This window comes from Cupressus sempervirens, chromosome 7 (genome assembly GCF_028749045.1).
Source record: "Cupressus sempervirens isolate cs-2001-9-10 chromosome 7, ASM2874904v1, whole genome shotgun sequence".
Taxonomy (NCBI): Eukaryota; Viridiplantae; Streptophyta; class Pinopsida; order Cupressales; family Cupressaceae; genus Cupressus; species Cupressus sempervirens.
The window spans coordinates 640,551,104-640,575,938 of record NC_143124.1 but is presented as its reverse complement, the minus strand read 5'-3'; positions in this window follow the sequence as shown (position 1 = coordinate 640,575,938).

Here is a 24,835-nt window from a genome sequence, read left to right as displayed (position 1 = left end):
ATGATGTATATTAATTAAAATAGTAAAAGAATATATAAATAAACATTATAGTATCATGCCAAATTAAAATTAGATGACATCCTAAAGAACATTTATCATACCAAAGATATTTATCAACTAATTATACATGAGATATAGATAAAATTGTATAATTTTTTAAAAAAAGAGTTAAATTGATTAATTTCAATTATTAAATTGTTTTATATATCTTGTTCAAGTGATAATTTTATTCAATTGCAGAAGCTGGACAATATTCTTAAGGTTAAATATAATGCATAAAAAAAAACATATATTAATTTTAAAATAACATTTATGCTTTAAAAAAACCAAACACACTTATAATAAATAAAGTTGATAATATACCAAGCTAAATAATTTGAACTTTATTAAAATTGATACAAAATTAATATTATGTATTTTAAAATATAAATTAAAAATATCAATATAGTAAAAATTATATATGTTAGATAAATGTATAATCTAATAAAATTATTATTTATATATATAAATAAAAAATAAAAGAAAAATTATTAAAAGCATTGGTTTAGATATGTAAAAATAAAAATAATTAAATTCTAATTTAAACTTATATACATATTAAAATTAAAATAAATATGAAATTAAACTATATAAAAAATAATTTTTGAAAATTGACAATTTAAAAGAGTTAAAATGTCTATATTTGATTGAAATATCTATATTTGAATAACATTTTACAAATACAGGTGTTGAATTTTTTTTTTTGTATTTTTAATGAAAAAAATTAAATTTTTTCATTGCCTTTTTCATCATGAACCAATCAAGTTTCACATAATTTTTTAATAATAACATATTTTGCTATTAGGTAAAGTCTAAGGGAGCAACTGCATTGCTCTGCAACCTTGTTTCTAGGGGAAATGTATTAGTGATTATCATTATAAATAACATTTTATATTCACATAGGCTTTTATAAACAATTCAATAGGAAATTCAAAAATGCAAAATATTGCAATATTGCATAAGTAAGCATAAGAAGTTAAAACAATGAAATACAATTTTATATGGAACTGAAACTCTAAAAATTTCATTTCTATTTCTTTAAATTTAAAAATTTACAAAATTAGGGGAAAACCCTAGATTCTAGTACTACTGTACTATTCATCGTAGAATTTAGAAAGCACCAAAATTGACCATGGTTGCAAATTCTTGTAGCCAGTGGTTTCCATCTTCCACTTCATCTAGGAAAAACCATTTTCAAAGAAAATTCAACCAAATTCTTGAACATTTCCTATGGTGCTGCAACTGCCCAGCAGTCAAGCCCAATAAAAATGGTTGCAAGACCACATTTTGGCCACGTTCCAGAAGCTTGCGGACTTCACCCGCCCAAGGGATCCCCACTCCTAAAACTACACGAGCAAAAATTTCAATGTCATTGCCCAAATATACTACTTTAAAAATCTTCCTTAGGAGCACCACAATTTCAGTCCTTGCTTCTCCGATGTCAAGTAGGGAGGCTAGAAATTGTGACGTAATGTCACTATTGACATGATACCAATTCTCATTCTTCAAAAACTCATGCCCCAGAACCATTTTGATAGTAGCAATAAAAAACTTCACACCAGTGCATAGAACAACCTCATTGCAAATTGACAAGAGGTTTTCCTCAGGAATGCAACCTAGAAAGGCCTTCTACTCCTCTTTCAAAGTGCATCTCAGGCGAATAGAGTTGCCCATCTTTACTCCAAAGTTCAAACTCTAAGTTCAAACTGCTAAGTAGACTAACACCAAACAAACCAAACCTATTGACTACCAAAAATGAGATGAGAAATGATGAAAGAAGTAGCTCAATCATCTATAAATAAGCTTGGTGGGTAGGGTGCCGGGGATTTTTTTTTTTTCCATCCGAGTGCCAATTCAATTACATTAAATTAGCAAATATTCTCAAATCTTGAACATAATTGCAAGTAAGGCCAATTGTAATTAAACACTAACACTGTCCATTGTCCTGTAATGCATGTGAAGCTACTTAACTAATAGAAAAGGCCAATTGTAATTAAGACTAATAGTACTACTGCTAGTGGACTATGGCATGTCCTGTAATGCGTGCAAAGCTGCTTAGCCAATGGAAAAGGCCAATTGTAAATTCTAATTAATTAATAGTGACTGTAGACATCTAAATCTGATTACACCACTTCAGTAATCCTATTTAGCTATCTCTAAAGGCATCATTAATTAAATTCCTATTTAATTAATCCTTTGCTATCCCCTAGTTGATTAATTCAATTAATCATCTATAGTCCTAATTGATAAATCAAATAACTCATTATTTATAAATTTATCCTATTCTACTATCTAATTCCAAATTCCAAATTTATTAAAATCACTTTAATAAATAAAACCCTCAAATCTAATAGCCCCTAAACTATCCTAAATCCTCAATCTAGCCTAAACCACCCCATCCACCCATACTAACCTAGCTTAGCCACTAACTCACCCACCCTCATGAATGCCATCCACTTGTACATCTCTAACATCCTTAATCTAATCCTAACCCAAGCGTAATCCTCCCCCTAACCTTGTCACATTCCCTAAGTGAGCTTAAGAATTTCCTAAGCCAAACCAAAGTCTCCTCCCTCAAAATATCCCAACCATAAAATTTTATCCCAACCATAAAATTTTATCCCAACCACAAAGCCTTCAATGCTCTTACAAGCACTTATGAGGGCCATTTAAGGCCTTGAGCCTCTTTTGTTGACTCATCCTTGCCCTTTCCTCCACCCACTCTCCCTATGACATGTGTCACTCCCTTATTAGTGCTAAATAAGCACAATCCATGTGCTCCCCTTTGAGTACATCCTAGCCCTCCTTAAGCTTTCATCTCTCCTTGCATTTTACCCCTCCATCCCTCAAGCCCTTGGCCTATAAATTGAACCCTCTCCCTTCATTAAAATAAATCATCCTCCATGCAAAGTTATAATGCTATTTTGAGAGCTCATAAACTACCAAAATACCATTATAATGTTGGAATCACTCCATGACTCCATTTTTGAAACCTTGCCTCACTCACTCCATCCATCCATCTAAGCTTAAAGCATAACTTGTGAGCGTACATTCCTAAAATCAAGGAAAAATCTATTGCATCATTGTGTTATACCATTTGGAGCTTACCATTCTTGGTTTGCCTCCATTTTTGGTGATAACAAATTGGTCCTATCATAAGTGTTAGCTTGCTTAGTATTGTTAGTGCTTTCATTTAATAGTTAGTATTTAGTTTGCTTTACTAAACTAGGTGACACATTTTGGCACACCCGATGGGACCTCACATTTGGGTCTATCTAATCATGTTTTTGGGTTTTTTATGATAAACTAACCAAATTTAACATGGTTTGCTTGTGTGTTTTTGCAAAAGGTTTGCTAATATTTTTGTAGGTACACAGGTTCCCCTTTCAAAATTGTGCCCCTGGCCATATAATCAATTTTTATTTTTGAGACTTGAAAAATATGCTATTTTTGCTATCCCGTGACCTTGAAATCGTGATCTTGCAACTGTGGGAACATGGCTATACTCCAGCGGGATCGCGACCCCGCCGCCCCAGGAATGTAGGAGCATCTGCAGGAATACAACTTTTGACCAGTCAAAACTTTGAAACCCATTCTCACATTTGATGTCTCGAACCTACTGATGAACTCCCCTACGGGAATACTAATAAATCTACCTATGAGATCGCTTTCTTGTGAGATCGCACTATAATTTTTAATCCTCGGCCTGATTTCCTGCACTTTTTTCACCAGTTTTCTATACTCGTGAGAATGCTATTTTACCTATAGGAAAACTATCTAAACCTGCAGGAACGTTGGTCTACCTGGAAGTTTGCAATCTTGCTTGTTCTCCATGCGTTCCTACATGCGGGATCGCTATCCTACCAAACTCATGGGATCACTCTGCAACCTTTTAACCTGCGGCCTCATAATCTTGCAATTTTATTTTTTTTCAGTCTTATGCTGTGTTCTCATGAATTTTTCTCATGTTCCTGTAGCTGCGAGATCACTACCTAAACTCTCGAGTTCGCACTATTAGCTGATTTGCCCAAAATTTTGATAGTTTTTCATTGCAGGTTTCGTACTGACTTGTTTTCTGCAAGTTTTATCACCATATCTTTAACCTCATAGGATATGGACCATTTTAAGCATTTTTATGCATATCAAAAATAAAATTTTTTTTTTTTTTTTTTTTTACCATAGTTAAGCTTTCATTTTGGAAGATTTTGGGTGACTAATCAAATTGCTTTTTTGTAGCATTGCAGGTTGGAGCGTCTTACTAACCTAATCATGCTTTTTATCGATTTTTCTTAGAATGAACTTGCATGTTTAAACACATATTTCATTGAATGAATGTCGCTCAAACCACTCTCGAATGCCATGGATTAAAATTAACTTTTTATTGGCATGCATGCTTAAAACAACAAAACACAATCTTGAATGCAAAGGATCAATTAATCATTTCTATACCTCACACTTCAACTTTGGGTTTTAAAAAGAATTCACTTAATCTTGAATGCCTAACAATCAATGAACATTGCATGATTTTGACACATTTCAATGACACTTGCATTTATTATGTTGACGATCTCTTGATTTTCATTATGTTGACGATGTTGTCAAGTTGGAATTGAACATCTATATCTTAAGCACTTGTGTTTTCAATAGATCCTAGACAATCTAAGAATCAGTTGGTGAAAGAACTCTTCTTTTTAGCCCAAGGTCATTTGAATCTTCTCTCCCCTTGTCGCCTTTGCGGGCCATCTTGGGTGCATAAGACTAGGATCCAAAACCTTGTTTTTAGTTTTAGGAGGACTGCTTGGGGATTTCATCACCCCTTGGGATGACCTCAACTCCAGCATTTCAGTGGAGTATAAAGATCGGGAGGTGAATCCAAAGACACCTCTCTTGGGATCAAAATTTTGTCACTCAGGCTAAGCCTCAAGGAACTTTATACCCTTGAGAAGTGAAAGAGGAGAAGTGGGTTACCGCTCCTCTCGGCTGTGTGACATCTTTTTGGATTCATCTACAAATTTGGGCCTCACGTACCTTGCATATATCAAGGACTCCCTAGCTAAACTAAATTTCATCCTTGTAGAAAGCTTCCTAGGATGTTGGTGTGTTTGACGTGTTTTCTCCAAATGTCTACTTGTTTGTTCATAGCTTCCAAACTTTTGTCTGCTTGTTTTTCATAGCTTTTGAATGAATTTTTGCCAACTTTGGTCAAAATCCCAGAAAAGCAGAAATCTCCTAGCTCAAGGCATACTTAGCGTAGTCACTGCCTCATCAAAAAATCATCCAAGCTCCCCCACTGCAACCGAATCTATCTAGTTCTTTTCTTTAGAACAATTCCAAATCCAAAGTCCATCCAAATCATCCCCCTAGCCAGCTAGCAACCCAATCCAAAATCACCCAAGATTTTAAGGAATTGTTGTTACTCTACCAAAATTTTCTATCCAATCAATCTATCCAAATCCCTCAATCTCTCCAAGGTTATCCCTTTGATAGAGCTTTTTCTAGGGTAATCTAGCCTTGTCACTTGTCATTCCTCATCACCTTAAGCTAAAGGTTGGGATCCACAAGTGGTCAATCTTGTGTCATGCCCATAGGATCATTTGTCTATCCTCAAGTTGACACCAAAGCCACCAATCTTGCACATAGCAAAGCAAAACTCTCACTTTTTGACAACATACCCTTGAAGTCTTCCATCCACAGGAAAGCCAAAAATCTCTAGCCAATCTTCCTTAGGTTTTTCATATAGGTTTGACTCTCCCTAGGAAATATTTCATTAGCCAATCCAAAATCTGCACTTAATCCAAATCCAACCATGAGCTTTCGTGTTCATCCATATGCAAGACCCCATCCCCATCCAACTCATCATCAAAACATGAAATCCCAACCCTATCATGATGAGTTTGGTCGCATTGTCCTTTCTCCCACTCCATTCTATTCCAATGATGATGATGATCTTGTCGACTACGATAGGTATATTGAAAGCCTTAGAGATATTCCTCCAAACATCCTCCAAAATCCAAACATTCCTCCAAACTATCTAGTCATGCCATCTCATATCCTAGCTTCTCCTCCATCACCCAATCAACCAAGCTTCCAATCTTCCACCTCCATCACACCAGCTATTCCTATCAATCCACCACCTCCACCTCTGACACACTCATCTCCAAGGAATTTTCCAAGGAAGCCCAAGGCAACTCCCTCTCCCACCCCTATCACTCCTCTTACCTCATCCTATCGCTACCATCCCTATCGCATCCACCCCACTTATCAAACCCCTTCCATCTCCTACCTTCCATCCATCAAATCCCTCCAAATCCCATTCGCATCTCCTCCTCCTAACATTACCCAACTCCCATGTAACAAACCTACTGAGTCCATTCCCCATCAACCCATCCCCATTGAGGAAACTCATGCCCATCCATCTACCTCACTTAAAGAGACTATCCATACTTCTCCTATCATACCATCCACTCCCCTCCATTCCCGTCAAGATCTTGTCCAAAAGCATGTTGAAATATCCCCTAACACAATAGAAGGTCCCGCCATCCCACCTATTCCCCTACATGATCCACTTTTACCATCCCCTCCATATCTGAATCCTACCATCACACCTACTCCATCTCAAAATCCATTTCCATCAACCCATCCAACTCAAGATCCTATCCTTCCATCCCCTCTACTTCATGCTCATACCAATCCCATAATCCATGATGATAGATCCATCAAAGAAGAACTAACTATCATATATGAAGCTTCAACTCCTTTAGCTAATAATGGATTCACATCTTGTGTTCCAAATAATTAACATCACATTGAAGAAAGAAATAAAAGTGTATATCTAGATGTTGGTATCCTTGCTATTCCTACATGGTCCCAAGTTCTTCCATCTTCACCCCAAAGTTCCCATCCATCTTGTTCTACATCTATTTTGGGCCCTCATTCTACTCTATATCTCCAACCCTCCATTTTGGGTCCATATATCCCTTATCTAAATCCCTCACCCTTCCCATCCATTTTGGGACCTACACCTTCTCTGTTTCCATCTATTTTGGGCCCATATCCTTCATTCCCTCCATCTATTTTGTGCAATTATATCCATCCATATCCTATGTCCCAATCTATCCTTCCATCCCTTCAAATCCACCAGCTAGATCATCGAAGGCACTCACCCTTGAATCCCTTCCAACCTTTAAACCCTATCACTCCATCCATTATCCCTCCATCTTATCCATGCTCGTGTTCCCATACCATGGCTAATAAAAGCATATTGGATGCCAAAATAAAAAGCATAAATCCAAAAATCCACAAAAATCCAAGTCTCAACATGTCCCTTCTAAAATACATGTTCAAGAAGAGAAACATTTGATCCAAATCAAAGAAAAAGTCAAGAGGCCACAAAGGCTCAAGATAAAAAAGTCAAAAATCATGTGGATACCCAAGATGCTCATAAAAGAAATGCATCTCAAAGAAAAATCTCAATTGGCATCCATTCATGCTACTCAGAAAGCCTCATCCATCCATCCTTTATCTAAATCCCCATATATTCATCCTTCATCCCCCCAACCCACTTTTTCTTATCCTAGATTTCCCATCCTCCATCTTCCAACTCTCCTTTTAGTCCTTATCTTTCTCTTCCTCCATCTTCTCCTCAACCTCGTTCAATACCATCTCTCCCCCTACTTTATCACCTCTCAAGGTGTGTGCCAATGATGATCTTTCCATTTTTCTCATCCATTTACCCACAAGCCTTATGTCTTCGCATCCATTATCTGCCAAACTCCCACCCACCATTCCACTTGTTCAATCCAATCCTTTTCCATCCATCCTACCAACATCTATGAGTAAAAATGCAAAAAAATAAAAAATAAAATAAAAAAATAAAACAAAAAAACAAAAAGATCATCCATTGGTGAAAACTTGGCAATTCAAGCACCATGGATAAGTGCCATGATGAAAACTTGGCAAACAAGCGTCATGCGTAATCCCTCCATCCAAATGCTCTGCACACTTGGGGGTATGTTCCATCACCCATCATACCCATCTCATCCCACCATACCAACCACATCCTATCCATTTCACCCACCATCCTCCTTTGGATCTTGATAGAAATAAAGTCCACCACTAGATACATGCTTTTGGTCATCCCTTTGACATCCATTTTCCATCAAAGTTTGTATCCACCTATCCCTAATCCACCCATCCTCCTTATCCTCTACCTCATTAACCTTTCACATCCTAGCTTCCATCTATCTCCCTCATCCTCTTGTTGATCAATATTCAATCCTACTGCATCCCTCACAAAAAATCCTCTTGAATATAGCATATTATAATTGGGGGCACTCTATTCCTTGCAGACCATGTCATGTCCATCTTTCCATCAATCCTTATCTTTTGGCATCCCTCTACCTAACTCCCTCTATCCATTGTTCCCTTTTTTATCTATCCTTGCATCTCCTAGCATTACCTCCATCTTTCCATCACCTAGTACATCCCTTGTCATTGGTATCTAGCCCTCAACTATCCCTCATCCTGAGCTTCCATTCATTATCCCTCATCCTGAGCTTTTTACTCTCACTATCTTAACCTTTTCACAAACCATCTTCTCCTTTTAGCTTTTCATCCCCTTTATCTCCTTATCCCACACTTTTCCTCTACCTCCCCATCTCAAGCTTTTCATCCACTATCATCCACTATCTCTTCATCTTTATCTTTCCTACCACTATCCTATCATGCTGAGCTTTTTGTATAGTAATCCCTTGTACATCCTTTGATCCATCAGTTGTATATTCCTTGCACATTAGTCCTTTTCTTAGTCCCGTTGTATACCTCTCATCTCTCCACGTTAGTTCCTACTTGATCACAAATTGCAATTCTCTTAGGTTAAGTGCTTTAGCTAATCCTTGTACGAGATCCCTTGTCATCAAAATGTTATCCTAAAGAGTTATGTTTTCTTAGCTCATCCTAGTCCTTGATATTACTGATAGATCCTTGTAAGGTTCATCCTTCCTCTCATCTACTCTTGGTCTATTAGTATCCAGTCCTATCGATCTCTTTGGCAAAAGGTTAACCTTTTTATGGATTTACATTTTCTTTTGATTTATTTTCTTTTCGGGATTTAAAGATTGGTTCTTAAAGTATCTCTTCCAAGTGATTTGGATTGTTCCCTCCTCAAGGTCACCACGATCTTTTATATCATGGTGTTCTATGAATGGGGCAATTCGAGTGCAAGGTCTTGATCAGGTCTTTCATCTTTTCTTTTTTATTCTGCTTGTGAGTTACCTAGTGTTGGTTCCACACTTCTTCCTCAAGGATTCATGTGCGATGTTGGGGCAATCCTTGTGTGTTTGTTTTGAGTTAGTTTATTAGTCCTCTGGATGGTTGGTGACATGGCCTTGGTGTTCTTTGTAACCTTAGCAATTAACCAACAGTCCTATAGCAAATCTAGTGCTCAACTACATGGTGGTACTTCTCTTTGAAGTATCCCTCACTCAAAAGGCTTCAATGGATTCCCTTCATCTCCATTGTCCCCCATCCATATCCAGCATCTGCCTCTCCTACCCCAGCTTATGCATCAGTATCTCTTTGAATCAATCTTCACTCTTAGCTTTAGGGATCCACAATCCTAGTCTTAGGGATCCACCCATCTAATCAATCCACTAAGCCTCATCTTTTGAGATCCACAATCCTAGTCCTAGGGATCTCTAAAACCCATCTTCCATCAATTTGACTCTTTGACATCCTGTTGCCTTAGCTTTATCTCATCCCATCATCCCTTCCCTTATCCTATATTCCTTTTTATAGTGCTCCATTCCTTTATCCTCCCCCTAATCCTGGAAAGTCTTAAGCTTGCTTCCTCTTGTGCATTTGATTCTCCTTTATCATTCTCCCATAGTGAGAGTTTGAGCTAATTCAACCCCTTCTCTTTGCCAATCCGAGTCTCCTTTCTTATCCCAAATTCTTACACTTTTTCAAGAATTCATCGAGCCTCATATTCTCTCTCCGTCACCTTCTTGAGGGGGCATCTCTAAGTCTAGTCTCTCCTCTTCTTATTTGACACTGGGGCAACCTTGTTGCTAAAAAATCTTCCTCGTGTCGTCTCCGTTTGAACTTCTTTGAAATAGTGTTGTCTCAACACTATGTCAAAGAGGGGAAAAATGTTGACACCTAAATTTGATTACACCACTTTGGTAATCCTATTTAGCTATCTCTAAAGGCATCATTAATTAAATTCCTATTTAATTAATCCTTTTCCATCCCCTAGCTGATTAATTCAATTAATCATCTATAGTCCTAATTGATAAATCAAATAACCCATTATTTATCAATTAATCCTATTCTCCTATCTAATTCCAAATCCCAAATTTATTAAAATCACTTTAATAAATAAAACCCTCAAATCTAATAGCCCCTAAACTATCCTAAATCCTCCATCTAGCCTAATCCACCCCATCCACCCATACTAACCTAGCTTAGCCACTAACTCACCCACCCTCATGAATGCCATCCACTTGCACATCTCTAACATCCTTAATCTAATCCTAACCCAAGCCTACTCCTCCCCCTAACCTTGTCACATTCCCTACATGATCTTAAGACTTTCCTAAGCCAAACCAAAGTCTCCTCCCTCAAAATATCCCAACCACAAAGCCTTCAATGCTCTTACAAGCCCATTCATTGCTCTTACAAGCACTTATGAGGGCCATTTAAGGCCTTGAACCTCCTTTGTTGATTCATCCTTGCCCTTTCCTCCACCCACTCTCCCTATGACATGTGTCACTCCTTGATTGGTGCTAAACAAGCACAATCCATGTGCTCCCCTTTGAGTACATCCTAGCCCTCCGTAAGCTTTCATCTCTCCTTGCATCTTAGCCCTCCATCCCTTAAGCCCTTGGCCTATAAATTGAACCCTCTCCCTTCACTAAAATCAATCATCCTCCATGCAATGTTATAATGCTATTTTGAGAGCTCATAAACTACCAAAATACCATTATGATGTTGGAATCACTCCATGACTCCATTGTTGAAACCTTGCCTCACTCACTCCATCCATCCATCTAAGCTTAAAGCATAACTTGTGAGCTTACATTCCTAAAATCAAGGACAATCCATTTCATCATTGTGTTATACCATTTGGAGCTTACCATTCTTGGTTTGCCCCCATTTTTGTGTGATAACAAATTGGTCCTATCACAAGTGTTAGCTTGCTTAGTATTGTTAATGCTTTCATTTAATAGTTAGTATTCAATTTGGTTTACTAAACTAGGTGACACAGTGACAAGACATCAATATACTAAAGTGCTAAAATTTTTGGATTCGATTGTGTGTGTTTATTTATCATTGATGTTTCAGATCACACTACATGATCCATCATCAATATACTATCTCCTGCAACTTAAGTGATACACACTGGATAGAAACGTGTCACCATTTTGGACACCTGAACAAGGCCAAAGCTTCATTCCAAACATTTGGCTCCGAAATAAACCTTCAACCATTGATATATTATCATCGGACGGTAGTCTGAATCATGTAATTAATATTTTATATGTAATTAATGTTTATCATTTAAATAACCTGAGCTTTGTTCATTTTTAATTTTTAATTTTTGTCTATAATCTACATGTAATTAATGTTTATCATTTCAATCATCCGAGCTTTATTCATTTTGTATTGGTTATAATAACAAGTGCATGTATTTGTCATTATAGTTTTAATTTAATTAGTAATTAGAAATATAAGTTCAATTTAGAAATTGTCAATTTAAAGTAAAAAATATAATGCTCTCAAGTTAAACTTTCGAATTATAAAATTTGTAAAGAATTGTAAACGATTTTTTTAATCATATAACACATTTGAATCCTAGTTAGATTAACAAATAATCATTTTAATTATTTTTAGGAAGTAAAAGTCATTTGACTAAATTTTAATGATAGTATTTTATATCTTTACTATAAATTTTTGTTTTTGCTTTTGACCTAATTGAATATTTCTAACTTTAAATTAGTTAGAGAACCAAATAAATATGCAATACTTGCTAAAATGTTTCCTTTATTATTAAAAATATATTTTTACTTTTCCTTTCATGCAATTATACACTATAAACCCATATAAAAATGTGTATACTATTAAAAATATATTAAAGGGATTTAACTAATTAAACTTAATATAAAATTTATCTCACAATTAGGGGTGATTGTCAAATTTCAAGCCTCACACTAAGTAATTCAGTGTTGGGAGGTTATAAATAGAACATGTTTTTAATTTAAGAGATCAATAAATTTTATTTTACAATATCCTTTTAAAACTGATATGTTCTATCAATATAAAATATTTAAATATGTAAAAATAATAGTTTATTTGTTGATAACAATTTAGAAGTACTTCATCAATGTTTTTATGGGAGTATTTGCACTTCATTAATTTTATGAGTTTTTCAAAATCTATATTAAAAATTGGTTCAATTAAAAATTTAAATTTAATTTTTTTAATAAACTAAACTGCAATGGCATTGGTAACTGTTGATAAAAAACTTTTAAAAATTGGCTGTACAATTTGGGAAGTGGTGTGTGGTTAGTGGTAGCATTTAATTCTTTCCAAGTACACTGTACTCCGCAGACAATGTTGCTAGTCTAGCACATCACAATTTGTGTGGTTAGTGGCTGTACTAGCGAGAGAATGTTGCTATCACTGACATGGATTTTAATTCTTTCTAGGTACACTATACTCCGCAGACAACTTACCTTGATACATGTCAACATTTCGGTGACTACCTCGACTATTCTTCTTCCTTGAAGAAATGTTGGCCGAAATTAAACCTTAGTCATTGATCTTGGATCATCAGAGGGTCTGAATTCTCAAATAATATATTTAACAAAGCTTTCTGAAAACCATTCACCATAACAAATTAATTAATTCAATTATTTGGAAAATAATTTTGCCATTTTTTTATTAAAAAGGTATCGCTTATTAAAATATTCGCCAACCAATATCCATATTTCAAAACATAATTCACCATTGGTATTAATAATTTTATTAAAAGCAAAAATTATAATTGCCATTATTTTATAAAAATTGTCCAAACTTTTAAAAAATTTGCCACCAAATATCCATTGATTGATGCATAATTCGCCCACACTATTAATTTTTTTTCACCCAAATGACATGTGATTCACCACAAGTTTATAAATTTGGGAGGGGGGGTTTCTTAAAATTATCCTTGACCCCTACGGACATATTTCATCAAATAATGGGTCGAAGGGGGTCATACATCAGTCTATGAGCCCCTTCAACCCATAAGAAGCATTCTAATATGTCCCTAGGGGTGCTTAGACCGCTAGGAACATATGCCATCATGTAATGGATCGAAGGGGGTCATAGGTCACCCCATGACCCCCTTCAACTCATATGAAGCATTCTAATATGTCCCTAGTGGTCTTGTGACCCCTAGGGACATATGTCATCATGTAATGGGTTGAAGGGGTCATAAGTTAACCTATGACCCTCTTCGATGATTAAGAAGCATTATAATATGTCCCTAGGGGTTCTAGGACCCCTATTGACATATATTGTCATGTAATGGGTCGAAGGGGGTCATAGGTCAACCTACAACACCCTTCAACCTATAGGAAGGATTCTAATATGTCCCTAGGGGTCTTAGGACCCCTAGGCACCTATGTTATCATGTAATGGGTCAGAGGGGATCATAGATCAACCTATGACCCCCTTCGACCTATAGGAAGGATTCTAATATGTCCCTAGGGGTCCTAGGACCCCTAGGGACATATGTCATCACGTAATGGGTCAAGGTGGGTCATAGGTCAACCTATGACCCCATTCGACCTATAAGAAGGATTCTAATGTGTCCCTAGGGGTCCTAGGACCCATAGGGACATATGTCATCATGTAAGGGGTCAAAGGGGGTCATAGGTCACCCCATGACCCCCTATATATATATATATATATATATATATATATATATATATATATATATATATATATAATATTTATAGAGTATAATAATAATAACATAATATATTACGATATATTAATAACATAGGTCATAATAATAATATATATTATATTTATAGATTATAATAAGGATAACATAATATATATTATTATACATTAATAGATTATATGTTATATCTTTACGTTACGTTATTATATATATATATATATATATATATATATATATATATATATATATATATATATATATATATATTATAATATATCTTTACATAGTAAAACAACTAAAATAATTGAAAAGTCACAAATTATGACTCAGACCTCCAAAATATTTTAGTGGGCATATTGGATATCGGATTTGGAATCAGATATCTGATTTCAAATTGGATATCTAATATTACTGGCATCATTTTCACCCATATTGCCTGTCCCTGCAAACCCGACAACATCACTTTTTGATTTTTTTTCATGAGTTTCACGAAAAGTCACGTTTTAGTGCCCAACCAATTGAATTTTTTAAAAAAAATATAACCTTAGGTGTCTGATATTGTCATTTGAATGGGGAGCAGAAGTCATCAAAAGGCTAAATGCAAAAGGAAGGTATCAAATGAAGACATTGTGGCATATAGGGAAAGGGAAAAAATGGAACACCAAAGGAAAAAAAAGGTATGTTAAATATTAGTCAAGTTGACGATGAATTGGTTGAAGGTGAAATCATAGAATTAGATAATGAATATGTATAGTTGGGTAATGAAAATGTACCTATTGAAAATGATAATGTTGAAATTGAGAATTTAAAGAATGAAAATTTTGAGGACAAAATGCTACTAGGTCATAATGCAAATTATATAATTGACCATGTCGAACATGACAATGCACATGAACCTAATGCACAAGAACCTTACATATCTCCTAATTATAATCGACATGAAGGTTCTAAAACACCAAAATGGATAATTGAAATTGATGAAATGATTATTATCAGTTTGGAAGGGAAAAAATCAAAAAGAATCATTCGATTATGGGCTTCAAGACTCTATAAGATGTTTTTCAGCAACAAGACAGTGGCAGAGCAATGTCAGCTTTTTGTGCACTTATTAAAAATGAAAAAGATGAGACCTATGCTTTCCAAATTGAAGATTTGTGTCAATAAAAAGTTGGAAACAAATGCCATTATTGTGAAGAATCTTTTCAGTACTCTCAATAGCATTGGAAAAAATAGTAAGGAGAAGGATAACAAAGCTGCTCGAAGGGTTATTACAACCTCTTTGGTAAGTCATCATTTGAGAAAGGGTAGATATATGAGACAAACTTGTATTGATTTGAATCTAAATCGTACTAGTTTGAGAAGAGCAATTAGTCAATGAGAGAAAATTGATGATCCTCTTCAAAATGAAACATGGGCATTTAGTGGGAGACTTCCACATTTTGATAAGAAGCTATCTGATGATGTGAATGAAGAAATTACACAATGTTGGCACTCTAGCTCATGAGTATCACCCAATGCTAAAGACATGCTAAAGTTGAGAATTGGCATCAGAGACCGCATGCCACATCGTAAACATGATTCGGAGGTAAATCAAACTATGTTGTTCAAACAATTTAGAGAGAGTCATCCAAGTCTTCATATATCACAAAGGGCTTTTGAATCTTTGAATCCATTTTATTGTGTGCCACTCAAAATTTGAAATACATGTTGTTGCAAATATCATGTTGAGTTTTCTATTCACCATGAACTATTACGCTCCATCCATTCTACCTTGCATAGTAAAGAAATGTTGGAGGATTGTGGTGCTAGTGGGCTTCCAAAATCATCAAGAGACTTGCTAGATCAACTTTTATGTCATAGAGTTGATGGTTGTTTCTTTTATAGAAATGTTCTCTTAAATGAGAAGTGTTCAAAATGTGGTGGCTTATCCAAGTTTGACACATGTTTCCATGAGGCGTGCGAACAAGATCTTGGAAATACAATAGTGAAAAAAAGGTATATGAAATGGTGAAATACACATTGAAGAGTGGGGATGAGAGCTCTAAATATGAATTGGTTGGAAAAGATATCAGTATGGCTAGTTTTATTTTAGATTTCAAGGAAAATAATTTTTACAAGTATGCAAGACATAGTGATAGGTCTCAGTGATTGGATCAGCAATTTAAAATGTGTAAGGAGACTTTTCCCATTGGCACTATTATATCATTTGTTAATTTTTCTGAGAACTACACATTGCAACCTCAAAATGAGACATAATCTCAGTATTACAACTCCATTCAGATTGCTATTTTTGTTCACATAACATATAGACATGCCCCTGATAGTGTAGAAGATAATCGAAAGATTATTAGAGAGTATCATTTTTATATGAGTGATAATAGATCTCACTCTCACAAGTTTTTGCAACATTGTTTCGAGAATTATTTTGATTTCTTATATGAGCATGCAATTGCTATGGATAGACATATCATTTGGTCAAATAATTGTACAGGTTAATTAAAGAATGCTTGCATGTTTTATTGGTTGTGTAGGATGCACATAGAGGGAGGGGTGCCTCATATTTGGATTTTTTTTGAGTTTGGCCATGGAAAAGGGGAACGTAATGGAGTAGGGGCATGTGTGAAGAGAGCTCTAGTTAAGGAGCAACTGAAGATTTCAGCAGTAGAGCTCCTTGATGCTTGTAGCATTGTTGATTGGTGTAAAATAGCATTCTCACAGGGGGGTCTCTTGATTCAGTGGTACGCAAGTTCTTTTGGTTGGTTGAGAAAGGGTCGATAACTGATAGATCAGATTGTGCTATAGTGAGAGACTCATAAAAAATGCATTCATTCTGGAGCTCTGATTCTAGTACATGGACCATTTGGACACGATAGCTAGCTTGCTTTTGTCCTATTTTTTTCAGTGTGATTGGGATCACTGTGAGTCAAGTGAGTGGATGGACACATGGGCTCCACATTATCTTACGAGTTCCATTGTCTATCATACCCTCTATCAGAAATGATGACATAAAAAGTTCACCTGAGCATAACCATCTATCAGATCTACTTCAACCAGGACATGTCTTTACATTGGTTGCACCATAGGGGAATGATGAGAAATTTGATTATTGGTTAGCACATTGTGTAAGAGTTAAATAAAAACTTTCACAATTGATCACATATGATGATGGATTCACATATCCTACTAGTTCAGTGGTTGTCACTGGAACATGGCTACGGACATACATGCTTAGAAGGAACAGAATTCTTGCATTCGAAGACTATAAGAAGTAGAAAATAATTCTCATATATTCACATTTTATTATAGCAACAAATGTAAAGTTGTTGAAGCATCAAGGAAGACCAAAAGTAAAATAATTTTTTACTATTGCTAATGCTGATCATGAAGCCCTATTGGAGACCCTAAAACTTAGAGAGGACCCTACTAGAACACTCGACTAGGTATATTTACTTCTTATGTTATTTTCTTCATAATGATTCGATAAACTGATGATTATCTTGTTTAATACAATAAGTTACTAATTTTTTTATGATATTGGAATGTAGTTACATCATGAAGATTTGGGGAGGTGGTGGTGTTGGGGAGAATTCCTAAGATTTATGATGCAAAATGTCAAATTTTTTTGTATATGGTTTTTTTAATAATGAAAAAGACAAGTTAAATTAGTTGCACATTCTAATTTATATTTTGGTAAGTTCTTTGTAAGGAATTATAAGAGGAAGATATCGAACAAGTTCTTGCCAATCATATTTGCATGTGATACAAGTCTATAAGGAAAATTTTAAGAGCATTTATAACTATATGAAAGATAATTGCTTGTGAATATCTTATTACAAGTTTGGCTTTTTTCTTATTTGAAATAGAGCTGACATTATGATTATTAAAACTATTTTTATCAAACTAATCAAATAAGAAAAATCTAGAAAGTACGGATGAACAATTAGAATACTTGATTTCTTAAAAAACAATTTGGGGAAGGTGTCAATAAGTTTGAATACTCATTCACAACGAGACATTGAAACACAAAGTGATTTTATGATGTTAATATTGTGTAAAACCGACAAGAATCCCTTTGCATGCAATCTCAAGCCTCCCGAAATGAACTAGTCATTACCAAGGTGGTTCAACATCACCCATTAGTGTTGGACCCTTAGGTCCACCCTTCCAACTAAGAGGAAAACTAGTTCTTAGTCCAACAACATTAATGAATTATAGGGTTGTTGATCATCCACATACCTACTACATCTAATAAAAATAATTTTCAAGAATGCATGACATGTTTCCAAATGCATATCCATAAAAATGCACAAAAATGAAATTCTATAATATTAAAGGATGCTAGTCCCTTCGCATACACCCTTTAGCATCTCTAGAAGAGCAGGTGATTTCCGTTTCGATTCAATATCACCCAAACATGTTGAGCCCTTAGGCACATCCATTTTAATTAATAGGAAAATGGATTGGTTATCCAACAATTCTCATGCTAAGAAAGCTTGTTAATCAATCACATACCAACCACATTTCATAAAAAATAAATAAATCAAGTAACGCATACATGAGGTACGCACAATCACTAACCATTCTATGCACTTTTTTATCACATCAATACATGGAAGACTAGTGCAAAGCACCTAATAATTTTTCTTTTCTTGATGTAATAAAGTCTAGGGATAGATCTAATGATCTCCCTGTGACCATCCACATTTGTAATGGACACAAGAACCCATGGTGCAACTATAAGCCTTGGCCATCAATTAGTCCAATAAAGTGGATTTTTGGTAAATTCCATATTTTTTAGGTAAGTCTAGATGTTTAGAACATTATTAGGGTGCCTAGGAGTTTGTAGAGTACATTTGCAAACAAATTTGCAATAAAAATTGTCTTAGCAAAAAAAATGCAAAAATCGCAAAAAGTTTTTTATCAACTTTTGCAATTTTCTTGACAACTTTTCAAAATCTAACTCCTAATGGCTAGAACTATTCGAATTGTCAGTTCCATTAGCTTTAGGTGGGTAGGTGAACCCTAGTGACATCTTTATTCTGGCCACAAAGACCATCCATCATCCACAACCACCCCGTATCGAGGAGTCTCCAAGGTGCTCTAAGTGCGTTTCGAGGTCAATTTTTTGAGGGTCATAACTCGGAGCTCGTGAGGGCTATCAATGAACTATCAAATGCTACAAGATAGTGATTTTGAGGCCTAAAATAATCTATCTCATTTTTGATAGATCATATTCTATTTGCATTCGACACATCGATCTTTCTCGATGCCAAAACTCGCAGTGTGCCTCAGTTCATAAGTGCACCACAATGTAACTATGAAACTGCTAATCTTGGCATTGAATCATCAGTTCCATTAGCTCTAGGTGGGTGGGTGAACCCTACTCACACCCTTATTCTGGCCACGAAGACCATCCATTGTCTACAGCCACCCCCTACCGAGGAGTCTCCAAGGTGCTCTAAGTGCGTTTTGAGGACAATCTTCCAAGGGTCATAACTTGAAGCTCGTGAGGGCTATCGATGAACTGTCAAATACCATAAGGAAGTGATGCTAAGGTCTAAAATAACCTATCTCATTTTTGAGAGATCACATTCTATTTGCATTTAGCACAACAATCTCGCTCGATGCCAAAACTCACAGTGTGCCTTAGTTCATAGGTGCACCATAGTGTAACTTTGAAATCATTGATCCTGGCATCAAATCGTCAATGCCATTAGCTTTGGGTGGGTGGGTGAACCCTAGTCACACCCTTGGTCTAGCCATAGAGACCATCCATCATCTGCGGCCACCCTGTACCAAGAAGTCTCCAAGGTGCTCCAACTACATTTCAAGGTCGATCTTCTAAGGGTCATAACTCAAAGCTCATGAGGGCTATTGATGAACTATTGAATGCTACAAGACAATGATGCTGAGACCTAAAATAACCTATCTCATTTTTGAGAGATCACATTCCATTTGGATTTGGCATAGTGATCTCGCTCGATGCCAAAACTCGTAGTGTGCCTCAGTTCATAGGTGCACCATAGCGTAACTTTGAAACCACTGATCTTGGCATCAAATTGTCAGTTCCATCAGCTTTGGGTGGGTGGGTGAACCCTAGCCACATCCTTGTTCTGGCCATGGAGATCATCCATCATCCGTGGCCACCCCGTACTGAGGAGTCTCCAAGGTGCTCTAAGTGCATTTCGAGGTCAATCTTATGAGGGTCATAACTCAGAGCTCGTGAGGGCTATCGATGAACTGCTAAATGCTACAAGATGGTGATGCTGAGACCTAAAATAACCTATCTCATTTTTTAGAGATCACATTTTGTTTGGATTCGGCAAAGCAATCTCACTCGATGCCAAAACTCACAGTGTGCCTCAGTTCATAGGTGCATCACAACATAACTTTGAAACCGCTAATCTTGGCATCGAATCATCAGTGCCATTAGCTCCAAGTGGGTGGGTGAACCCTAGTCACACCCTTCTTTCAACCACAGAGACCATCCATCATCCGCGGCCACCCCGTACCGAGGATTCTCTAAGGTGCTCTAAGTGAATTTTGAGGTCATTATTCTAAGGGTCATAACTCAGAGCTTGTGAGGGCTATCGATGAACTATCAAATGCTACAGGATGGTGACGCTAAGACCTAAAATAACCTATCTCATTTTCAAGAGATCACATTCTATTTGGATTTAGCACAGTGATCTTGCTCGAAGCTAAAACTCGGTGTGTGCCTCAGTTCATAGGTGCACCACAACGTAACTTTGAAACCACTAATCTTGACATCGAATCATCAGTTCCATTAGCTCTGATTGGGTAGGTGAACCCTAGTGACACCCTTTTTCTAGCCATAGAGACCATCCATTATTTGTGACCACCCCATACCGAAGAGTCTCCAAGGTGCTCTAAGTGCATTTCGAGGTTGATCTTTCAAGGGTCATAACTCGGAGCTCATGACGACTATCGATGAACTGTCAAATTTTATAGGATGGTGATGCTAAGACCTAAAATAAATTACCTCATTTTTGAGAGATCATATTCCATTTGGATTCGACACAATGATCTCACTCGATGCCAAAGCACGACATCGTAACTTTGAAACCACTGATCTTGGCATCGAATTGTTAGTGCCATTAGCTCCAAGTAGGCAAGTGAACCTAGTGAAACCCTTGTTCTAGCCATGGAGACCATCCATCATCTGTGCCAACCCTATACTGAGGAGTCTCCAAGGTGCTCTAAGTGTGTTTTGAGGTCGATCTTCTGAGGGTCATAACTTCGAGGTCGTGAGGGGTATTGATGAACTATTAAATGCTATAGGATAGTGATGTCGAGGCCTAAAATAACCTATCTCATTTTTGAGAGATCACATTCCATTTGAATTTAGCACAGTGATGTCGCTTGATGCCAAAACTCATAGTGTGCCTCAATTCATAGGTGCACCATACTGTAACTTTGAAACTACTGATCTTGGCATCAAATCCTCAGTGCCATTAGCTCTGGGTGGGCAGGTGAACCCTAGTCATACCCTTGTTCCAACCACAAAGATGATCCATCATTCACGGCCACCCCGTACAGAGGAGTCTCCAAGGTGCTCTAAGTGCATTTTGAGGTTAATCTTTCAAGGGTTGTAACTCAAAGCTCGTGAGGGCTATTGATGAACTATCAAATGCTATAGGAGAGTGATGTTGAGACCTAAAATAACCTATCTCATTTTTGAGAGATCACATTCTATTTGTATTCGGCACAATGATCTCGCTGGATGCCAAAACTCGCAGTGTGCCTTAGTTCATAGGTGCACCACAACGTAACTTTGAAACCACTAATCTTGGCATTGAATTGTTAGTGCCATTAGCTCTGAGTGGGTGGGTGAACCTTAGTGATGCCCTTGTTCTAGCCATAGAGACCATCCATCGTCCATGGCCACCCTATATCGAGGAGTCTCCAAGGTGCTCTATGTGAATTTTGAGGTTGATATTCTGAGGATCATAACTTGGAGCTCGTGATGCCTATCAATGAACCATTGAATGCTATAGGACGGTGATGCCTAGGCCTAAAATAACTCAGAGCTCATGAGGGCTATCGATGAACTATCTAATCAAGTCTCTTAAGTTGAGATATTTTGAAGTTATGTTGAAATTGAAAAGTTGTAGTATGAGGATAGTAACAAAATGAAGTGCTAGTTATCAAAGATTATGAATCTATGAATGTTTTGGTGGTTAGGAATAGAATCCATGCTTGAGGAGTGGAGTCCTTAACTATGTTGAGATTAGATTTGAAGCCAAGAGTTAGTTTCAAGGTTGAAGGTGGAGTTTAAAATTAAATTTGGGGTTATCTGAACCTTGTGTAGGAGGTTAACAAGTGTGTTTATGTCATGATAGCACTTCAAATTATACATTGCATCCAAATTTGATAATAAAATTTGTTAAAATGTTATTAAAAAATTATTACATTTGAATCGACTATAAAAAACATAATCAAAATTAATGATATTCCATAAACATGAACAATACACATGATCCATGATAAATTGAACAATACTAGATACTAAATTAATCTGTATATCACTGTGCACATAAATGAAAAAATTATATATATCAAAATACATGTATCCATAGACAAAATTTTACACAAATATATATCAAGGGTCATGTATCCATAGAAAAAGTACTCAAATATATATCAAAATACATAGATCCATATACAAATGTGGCTGATCATGCCATCAGAATGTGTATAATATCAATGTTTCTGTATACAATGTGGCATATATCATCTCAAAATGTCTCATGATACATTCTACAACAACTATACTATCTTAGGGTGCTGGTGGATGATCAAAATGAAGCCTCCTTGCTGCACTAGGTGGATCGGATGCCTCCTACATAAACAAAAAAAGAAAACCCAAAGTTAGACTACTAAATTTATATGATTCTTTGTATCTAACATTGAATTACTCAAATGCATAATGATATTTTTTGTAATGAAGATTTATACTATCAAAATTTTATAATAAATACCTCTCTCATTGACCTCCTATGTCGATCAGGAGTCCTCTCGTATGCCCTCAGCAATGTTGGCACCTCTCTGATTGTGGGTTGTATATATTCAAATACTTTTGTCAGATGAATTACAATTTCAACTATAACATTATAATTCACAGTATGCTAAATTTATAACATATTTAATCATGAATTCAAACTACAACTTACTATTGTAGGCTCCTCCTCAGCAGAGAGTGGCCACATCATCAAATCTACATAACTCTCTAGTCAGATGTCATGTGCACTAGGAGTCTCCTGTGAGATACAAAATAGTAGTTGTTAATATCACGAAAATCAGTTTTGAATTTATTTATGAAGATAAGGATAACTAAAAATAAATGATACTTATACATACAATGGGGCTCTCAGTGCGAATGGAAATCTCTAATGGTCTACGACGTGAAATCTGTATAGGCTCATCGCCAGTAGCCACGCCCTATATACAATAAAGAATATAATTAAATGTGATTACCACAAACATTTTACAAGAATGCATTAATATTTAATCAAATAGAAAGCACCTAATTACCTTTCCTTTGTCAATGCATGTTGGCTTACCCCTGGCACTTTGTCCCCCTAGGACAGGTGGTACTTGCAAGATAAAAGAAAGATTAGCAACCATATATGCTACAATATCAAAAAAAAAAAAAAATGTGAACACAACATAATGTATCATAGATGTCGCAAGGCCAAATGAAATGGCCGAGAGCATGGCATCATCAATCTATCTAAGCTCTTCCTCAGTCAACAATTAAACATGAATGAAGATCACATACATATAAAAATCAATATGGCTTAAAAATTAAAATTACTCTATTATAAAAATTAACTTTAAATCACATATGTCATAACAAAAATATATATACATGTAGCGACACTGAAGGATTCCATGCCTCTGCATTCCCCTCCTCTCTTGTATCAAGGTCAGTAGCCTCTGCATGTGTGTTTGGTGTATCCTCATCTAATACAAAATGATACTCAAGATGATTACCTATGGGACCTAGGAAAATATTCTTGCATGTAATGCAAGTGTGAGACACACAAATATGTGATGAGATAGTTGATGATGAACTAACACCATCATCATCAACATGAGGAGGTAGGATTGACCTAGCTTGAGATATCATTAGGTTACTTAGCCTATGAATGGCTCTGATGGTCTAAGAGCTAGCCTCTGTCATAATATTTGAATGTTGCACTCGAGGAGGGGGGGAGATATCAGTGGGGGGGACAAAAGTGCTAGCTTTCTTCTGCTGGGAAGAGGGTCTATCCTGAGGAGCTCCTAGTCCTACACCCATGTTGGGCTTCATGCTCCAATTGTTCACTTTAAGTTTCAACACAAATTCTACATATAATTTTCTAAGAAAATAAAATGGTATATCTAAATCGCCACATGGAGGGATATCAAAGACCATCCACCAATGATCCCAAAATTTTGCACGTATGGCATCATTTGTGCACCATTTAATCGATAGTTTGGATTTTTTTGGGTCGACTAGTAAACTCATTTTTGGGTTTGCAAAAAGGCTAGCCAAATCATCTTTTCTTATGTTGAGGGTTGCAACCTCATCATAATCCAAACCATCATCAAACATCTCGTGCATTTCATCACGCCAATGAAGAGCGACATTTTGTTGGTTTGCAAGGGTTTCAATGTTATCCACTATGGTGTTTAACATGGATAACATAGGAGCCAATGTAGGTACATTATTATATGTTCTATGCAAACCTCTCAACTTGGTGAGATTTTCATTTATCAAATCCTTGATTCGAGGAGGGTTTTGAGGGGGTAGAAGATCATTTGGTGGATGATTTTGTG